Raw genomic sequence first — 8,735 nt, forward strand, 5'->3', positions numbered from 1 at the left:
AAATTCATAGTCAGCCTTGGTGATAGATTTGACATCTAGTCAGCATCTATCATCGGCGCACGTCACGTTTCGGGTCCACTAGGGTGATTCGGGACGTGTTGTGTTAAAAAAGAGAAAGATATCAAATATCTGGAGTTTCTTTTTGTATATTATATGGATGATCCGATCCCCAAGCTTACATGAACCATCAAAGAAAGTCCTACAAATGAAGACTTGGGCCTGCCAAGCCTAAATTCAATTCAATGAAAGGCAGACCCCATAGAAGTAAGCCTGAGCCAGCTCAGTGAAGACTCACTTTCCCCTTCCTTTCATTGATTAGATGCTAGAGAGACTTGTTGAACATACTTACTACTACTTCTTGAATGATTATTCGGGGTATAACCAGACTCCTATAGTGCCAGATGATCAAGAGAAGACGACCTTTACTTGCCCTTAAGCCACTTTTGCTTATAGGAGGATGCCCTTCGGTCTTTACAATGCTTCTGTCACATTTCAACGTTGTATGATGTCTATTTCCTCGGACATGGTGGGACACATCATTGAGGTATTTATGGATGATTTCTCAGTATTTGGAAAATCATTTAAAGAGTACTTTGAACATTTGGAAAAAGTGTTACAGCGGTGCGAAGGCACAAACCTTGTATTAAATTGGGAAAAATGTCATTTCATGGTTTGGGAAGGGATTGTGTTAGGACATTTAATTTCAGCACGGGGTATTGAGGTTGATAGAGCTAAGATACAAGTCATCAAAAAACTACCACCGCCAGTAACAGTAAAAGGAGTTAGAAGTTTCCTAGGTCACGCTGGGTTCTACCGTCGCTTCATAAAAGACTTTTCCACAATCTCGAAGCCATTGTGCAATTTACTAGAAAAAGGGGCCCCATTTCACTTTTTTGAGAAGTGCTTGACAGCTTTTAATACCTTAAAAGAAAAATTGGTTTCTGCTCCAGTATTGGCTTCTCCAGATTGGAATTATCCGTTCGAGCTTATGTGTGATGCCAGTGATGACGTAGTGGGCGTAGTGTTGGGTCAACGAAAGGAGAAAAATTCTCATGTAATTTACTATGTTGGTAAGACTTTGGATGAGGCTCAAATGAATTATGTGACTACAGAAAAAGAGCTATTGGCAGTAGTGTTCACCGTTGACAAATTCAGATCATACTTGATTGGGTTAAAAGTGATTGTCTTTACAGATCATTCAGCGTTAAAATATCTAATGAGCAAGAAGGATGCAAAGTCGAGACTTATTCGTTGGATACTCCTATTGTAAGAGTTTGATATGGAAATTAGAGATAAAAAGGGGAGTAAGAATGTTGTTTCAGATCACCTCTCACGCCTTGAATCACATGAGTCAAATCCTACATTGGAGATCAATAAAGTCTTTCCTGATGAAATGCTCTTTCAGATTATCACTACACCATGGTACGCCGATTATGTCAAATATTTGGCCTGCTCCATCATCCCACCAGACTACTCGAGTCACCAAAAGAAGAAATTCTTCAGTGACCTAAAACACTACTTTTGGGATGATCCAATTGTTTACAGAAAGGGTCCAGATCAGATCATACGCTGTTGTGTACCAGAAGTAGAACAACATCAAGTATTAGAATCATGTCACTCTGCTCCGTATGGGTTCACTTTGCAGCAGCCAAGACAGCAGTAAAGGTACTACAATCAGGATTTTATTGGCCTACATTGTTCAAGGACGTCCATTATATGGTGAAATATTGTGATAAGTTTCAGAGGATTGGAAACATCTCAAGGAGGAATGAGATGCCTTTGAACAGTATTTTGGAGGTTGAAATATTCGACGTTTGGGGCATTGACTTCATGGGACCATTTCCTCCATCCTATGGTCAACAATATATACTGGTGGCAGTGGACTACGTGTCTAAATGGGTTGAAACTGTGGCTTTGCCAACTAATAACGGTCGAATAGTCACTCAATTTCTAAAGAAAAACATTTTCACGAGGTATGGCACCCCGAGGGCAATTATTAGTGATGGTAGAAAGCATTTTTGTAATCGCTTATTTGCTTCGTTGTTGACCAAATATGGAGTGAAATATCGTGTCTCAACCCCATACCATCCTCAAACTAGTGGGCAAGTGGAAATCTCCAATAGAGAGTTAAAGAAGATTCTTGAAGCTACGGTCAATGCATCACGTAAAGATTGGGCTAAGAAATTGGATGATGCACTTTGGGCATATAGAATAGCATTTAAGACTCCAATTGGCATGTCTCTATATTGACTGGTATTTGGAAAGGCTTGTCATTTGCCGATTGAGTTAGCGCATAAAGCATACTGGGCGACACACTTGCTCAATTTCAATATGAGGGCAGCAGGAGAAAAGAAGGTTCTACAACTTCATGAGCTTGATGAGTTTCGTTTGGATTCGTATGAAAATGCAAAGATTTATAAGGAAAAGACCAAAAGATGGCATGACAGACATATAAGGGAGGAGGATTTTGAGGTTGGTCAGCAAGTATTGATGTTCAATTCACGCCTCAAGCTTTTTCCGGGAAAGCTAAAGTCTAGGTGGTTGGGTCCATTCATAGTAGTAGATGTGTTTCCACATGGTACTGTGGAAGTGGTGTCTCAAGATCAATAAAGGAGGTTCAAGGTAAATGGACAGCGGTTGAAAGTTTATTGGGGAGGTGACTACTCCAGTGAAAAAGCAATCGTACCACTTGATAATGTAGAGTAGCCAGGACAACAAAGTCTAGCTAATGACTATAAATTAAGCGTTTATTGGGAGGCAACCCAATTTCTAAACCTTTTATTTATTTATTTTTTTGCATCGCATTGCATATATATTTGTTTTAATTATCAGTTGTATAATTAGAGTTAGGCACATTTAAATTTATAGAGTGTCATCATCCGATCATGTTTTCATTGAGGCTTTTAAATATAATGTTCGTTATTTCGAATGTTTGGGCTAAGTAATGCATGTTTTGAATTATTTGATCTCCACTGTTTGATTTGATTGTCATATGCAGGAACATGACATCATGGAACACTCAAACCAACATCGATCAAGAGAAAAGCATGATGAGATAGATTGTCTAGCCATCACCTACAGTATCTTCCACGTTCAATTGAAAAATTCGGGGAGTACCTTCGTCATTTTTCTCCCCATCCCCTTATATTCTTAATTATATTTTAAGACATTGAGAACAATATTTGGTTTAAGTTTGGGGTGGGAAAGTTTTCGTATGTTTTCGTGAGTTATTTACATATGTTTAATAAAAAAAATAAAAAAATAAAAATACTAATAAAAAATTTTTTAAAAAATAAAACTAATAATAAAAAATCGTTAATTTTTATTTATTTTTGATTGTGTGCTTGTGTGGGTTAGACGGTTTGACTGACAATGATGATTAAATTTGAGATTTGGTGTTGATTTATGAATTGTGGATAGGGAGCATGCTAGATTGATTGAAGCTTGAACCTGCAAAACTTGATATTATACATGCACTAGAATTGAGTTTGACATTATGATGAAGTGAGTTGATTCGTGCACTTGATAGATTGAATTAGTTGGACATAGATGCTTTACCAAAATCATACTAACTAATTATCCTTAGACCAAATTTAGCACAATTTGGAAAGATCTTACTGTTGTAGGAAAATGCGGATGTGAATGTAGATTCCTTGTGTGAAAATTTTGTGTAGATTGTCTGAGATTAATAGGATAAAATTTGGTGAAAGTCTTAAATTAAAGGTCAATTTGCTTGAATAGGTGTGTGATAAGGGGCATTGCACTAATCAAGGCATATTTTTTGAAATTTAAAATTTTTCTAAAGGGCTTTTATGACTCGAGCAATTAAGCCTACAAGGGTATCTTAAAACCTGGTGCCCTAAAGTCATCTTACTTGGGAGCTATCGGCCTAAAGCTCGTTACAGGGGTCATTTAAAAAGCAATCAGAGATGAAATTACCCTAAAAAAATTATTCTCTTCGAAGCCTTTTTGACTCGGGTAATTAAACCTGTAAGGGTATTTAAAAACATGGTGCCTTAAAGTCATCTGATTTGGGAGTCATCGGCCTAAAGCCTGGTACATGGGTCATCTAGAAAGCTTAAAAAAGAGTGCAAAAAAAAAAAATTACTATTGCCTTGTAAGTCCCAACACTTGTTCGAGAGAATTTGACTTTCAATAAATGATAATTAGCCTAATTGAATCTTGGCAGTCGAAGCAATCAAATAATTTGAGAGTCCTTAATCATTGATGTGTTAACCTGCAACTAGTGACATCCTCCTGAATTGGAGAGGTGAGGATAATGATGAAAATTCAATCTTAGATCACACACTAGGAAAAGAGTGCAAAAAAGAATAAGTTTGAGGTGTATAAATCTTACGAGAGATGATAGGATATATTTGACCATAGAGGGTCGGGAATTCGATCAACTTGTGAATTCATTAATGTCTACTTAGTTCTTCACACACACATGTCGATTTTGTATTGGACATGAGGATATTAGCTTGGTATTGTAGCTTTGAAGTAGTTTGTAGATTTCATGCCGTGATCTCAAATCCATAGGTAAAAAGCTAAACTGCCCAACCAAATATTTTTGCATGATTGTGTGTTTGTTGTTATTTATGTTATAATTTTGTTCGAGGATGAACAAAGGTTTAAGTTTGGGGGTGTTTGATAAGTGCAATTTGTGCACTTATTTATGCCACATTATTAAACTTTTCGTTCGGTCACATTATAATTTTTTGTTTAATTTAGGTTAATTTTCTTTGTGATTTTAGTAACGGATCCATTTGCAACAATTGGAAAGGAAGAAAGACAAAATCGAGTAAAATCTATGATTTGTGATTAAATTCCACAAGTTTGACTTTGAGGAGGACATTGGCCGCACAAATAAAATTGTATCAATGATTAACTTGCATCAGTTGGAAGAAATGAGGACTTGAAGAAAGAATAATAATTGGGCCTCAATTGGACCATGAATTGGAATTTGTTTGCACCATTATTTGGACTTCTAATTAGATACAAAGGAAGAAGGGTTGCGGCTGTAGGAGAAATATATGTTGATAGGCAATTTGGAGGGTGTTGGTTAATGATATAATTATATATACAAGGCAGAGAAAAAAAGAGATGGAAGCCCTTTTTAGTGGAGTTAACTTTAGGGATTAAAAAAAAAAGAGAACTAGTGGCTGCAATTGGTGGTGCTTGGGGGGAATAAAATTTGGGTAGCTAATTTCAAAAAGAGATATACACACATACCCACAGAAACACGTCTATTAGGAGCTGGGAGTCAAAAAGAGGAATTTATATACACAAAAAGACAGCTGTTTTGGAGAGAAATAAGGCTGCTAACCGGTGGAATAACACAAACATTAGGCTGCTTTGGGAATAAACTGCAGACACATACACCCGCCAACATTGGGAGGAGGAAGACACATTAAAAAGGTTACCTGCTGCTGGGAATTCACATACACACGCACACAGAAAAAGAGGAGAAGACACGGAAATATAGAGAGATAAAAGACGGCGGTTGGATGTGGAAATTGAAGATACACGCAGAAGGCTGAAAATTGGAAGAAAAGGGGCAGCTTTAAGTGGAAAATTAATCACTTGTCGTCAAATCTCGGTGATGTCTTTTCAGTTTTATTTGTTTAATCCCAACATTATGTTAGGCTAAATAATTTCATGTATTGGATGGATAACAACATTGTTTAATTCTTAGTTTTAATTCGAGACTTGATATTTTTATTTTAATTCATGTATTGTGATTCCATTGACATGCATATTTACATCGTTTTAATGTTTGCGAACAATTAGGACAATAAGTTGCTTATTCGTAGTGTTGAAAAATTTACGGTAGGTAGAATACTTTTATTGGAACACACGGACAATAAATATTAGGAATAATATTTGTGGCGTGTGCGATCTTATGTGATAATTTTAAATATCAATGCATGATTGCCATATGAAGTCGGATTAGGAATAGGATCGACTCGTGGTAATCATATGTTTATTATATTTTGGGAAAGAATAATAAATAATAGTGGAATTATCGATCGTCGCAACTGCATAAATTGAGATAATTATTATTGGTTGAGAATTAGAATTAAGAATTGATCAGTAGCGTCGGAAATCCAATACGTCCGCACATATGATTTTTACACTAACTTTCATTGCTTTTACAAGTTTTAGTTATAAAAAAAAGAAAAAAATTATTATTTAGCTATTCCTTCGATTGTCGTTTAGTTACAAATACGAATTTAAATATTTCAAATATACTAAAATTGATCATTATTCCCTGTGGGACGATAACTCTCTCATCACGATTATTACTTGTACAACGAACTCGTACGTTTGCAAGAATTTGACGAACAATCGCGACCATCAACTGGGGTAGAAGTACTGATCCATGTCCCTGGAAGTACGTCTCGTACAACCTATTGCTTCTCTCAATGGCTGTATCGTCGTCCGTAATCCTCAGTCCAGTGATCAAGCTCAACTTATACATCGAGAAATTGACGACTTTGCCCCTAAGGTCGAAATGAAGGAAATCGCCGTCGACTGGCCTCAGAAGCCGACATAGAAGTGTATCGATGATCAGTCCTGAGTACTGCACCTCTCGCATATGGTATAGTGGCCACAAGAAGGACTGTCGTAACATATCTCCGCGATGATCATCGAGCAGCTCCAACACAACAGTAAAACTCTCGAAACTACTATTTCAAGTAACTTTCCCCGCTATCTGTCTCAATTCCCCATTTAAGTGATACTTCATCCTGCAAAAATTTAAATGTTAGAATATTGAACAAGAGATAATAAAATAACGCATAATCTCAAAAAATCAATGGGAACCGAATTCTTGACGCTGACAACAAAATAAATTTAATACAAATGTAAAAAATAATTAATTAAATTAAAAAATAAATTAATGAGATTTTCAGTAAAAGGAAATTATTAATATTTAAAGAGTACAAAAAAAAATTAAAAATTAAAGATTAAATATATTTTCAAAAAAAATTAAAGAATATAAATATTATTTAAATAAATTTTAAAAAATTAAAGAATATAAAAATTAAATAACTAAATAACATAATTATTATTTAATCAAATAAAAATTATAAAGAAAATTAATCTTATATATTACATTTGAAAAATATATTTACAAAAAAAATTTAAAATTAAATAAATAACATGGAAAATAAATTGTTAATTTCAGATAATATTCAATTATTAAATTATATAAATAAAAGACAATTAAAAAAATAAGTAAATAAATAACATAATTATTAATAAATTAATAATAAAATATATTTTAAAAATTAAAAATTAAATATATATATATTTTTAAAAAAAATTTAAATGTTAACAGTCTTTGGGCCGACTGTTAACAGTCATGGGCCGATTAGACTGTTTTTTCTGTTAACAGTCGGCTCAAGATTGTTAAACCTGACTGTTAACAGTCGACATCGTTCACAAGGCCTTTCTTCGTCGGAAATCGTCATTTTTGACAATGAGAGGTCCAAAAAATTAACATTTTCCACCCAAACACCACACAATCTAGTTCTACTCATGCTTAAACCGAATAAATGTAAAAAATTTCAATTGATTTTATAACAACAAAAATTACAAATATTTTTTTAATTGATTATATAACAACTAACCGAAATGATTTCGCCTGGGGATAGATAATGGTAGTTGATCCAAGTCGCGCATCGATCAGTCCGTGGTTGATTGGAAAATGTGGCAATTGGGGTGTCGATTTTCTTTAGATCTCACAGTTAGCTTCCAAAACAGTTTGTCAATGGTAAAATCGTCCTTTTGTGTCTAAAGTTATTTTTTAACTTTTTTTATTTTTTTAATTGAATTAATGGTTAAAGTCGCATGTTAAAATTTGCTAGAGTGATAGAGTCATTTTTGCGTATTTCCTCGAAATAAACACGGGCTTAAATTGATAGATCTAACAAGCGGCTAAGGGAGTTTTCCTTGGCACCAGTTGATCTTGTGTAATTCGTAAGTGCAATTGATCGAGCAACAGGTGCAAGGTATCGCGCCAATAGATCTTCTATTGCAGTGATTTCTACTCAATTTCTTCATCCCAAGGTTAGTATCACCAATTGATCTTTTATTTCTGTTATTTCTACTCAAAATTGTTTCTTGATGGTAATCTTCCTCTAGCAACAGAGATTTTCTCGATAATATATCTTGAATTTTTATGCGAATGGTCATGAAAAACTAAAATTGATTAATATATTCGACTCTTTCAACACTCTGTCAGTATTTTTGCTTCGTCCCCTCCCCCTGCAGGGAATCGGGGAAGGTGGGAGGACGTAGGTGTTGGGAATCTACTTATACATGCACAGCGGAAAATTAAATTATTTCGATTCCCATCCAATAGATCTCATTGTGTTTGGTTAGGAATTGTGATAAGATTGTACCTTTTGTCAGATCTGCAATCTTTTTGCTTTTCTTTTTGTTCCATCAATCTTGATTTGCCACCACAGCTGTCCAATTGTCCAGCCTCCAACGGTGATCCACACAGAGAATATGATTGCAGCCTCTTGGGTTTTCTCTTGTGCTAGCAAGAATAATGAAAACCTTAATGGACCTCAAACCCTAGTTATGTATTTATATAAACCCAAACAGGCTCGGCCCGGTCCGGTCCAATAATTAATTAATCCAATTAATTAAACCCGGTCCGTGAATTAATTAATCCAATTAATTAATTCGAAAATATAAATAACAAATCCAATTAATTAATTTAT

This window comes from Olea europaea, unplaced genomic scaffold (assembly GCF_002742605.1).
Source record: "Olea europaea var. sylvestris unplaced genomic scaffold, O_europaea_v1 scaffold2163, whole genome shotgun sequence".
NCBI lineage: Eukaryota > Viridiplantae > Streptophyta > Magnoliopsida > Lamiales > Oleaceae > Olea > Olea europaea.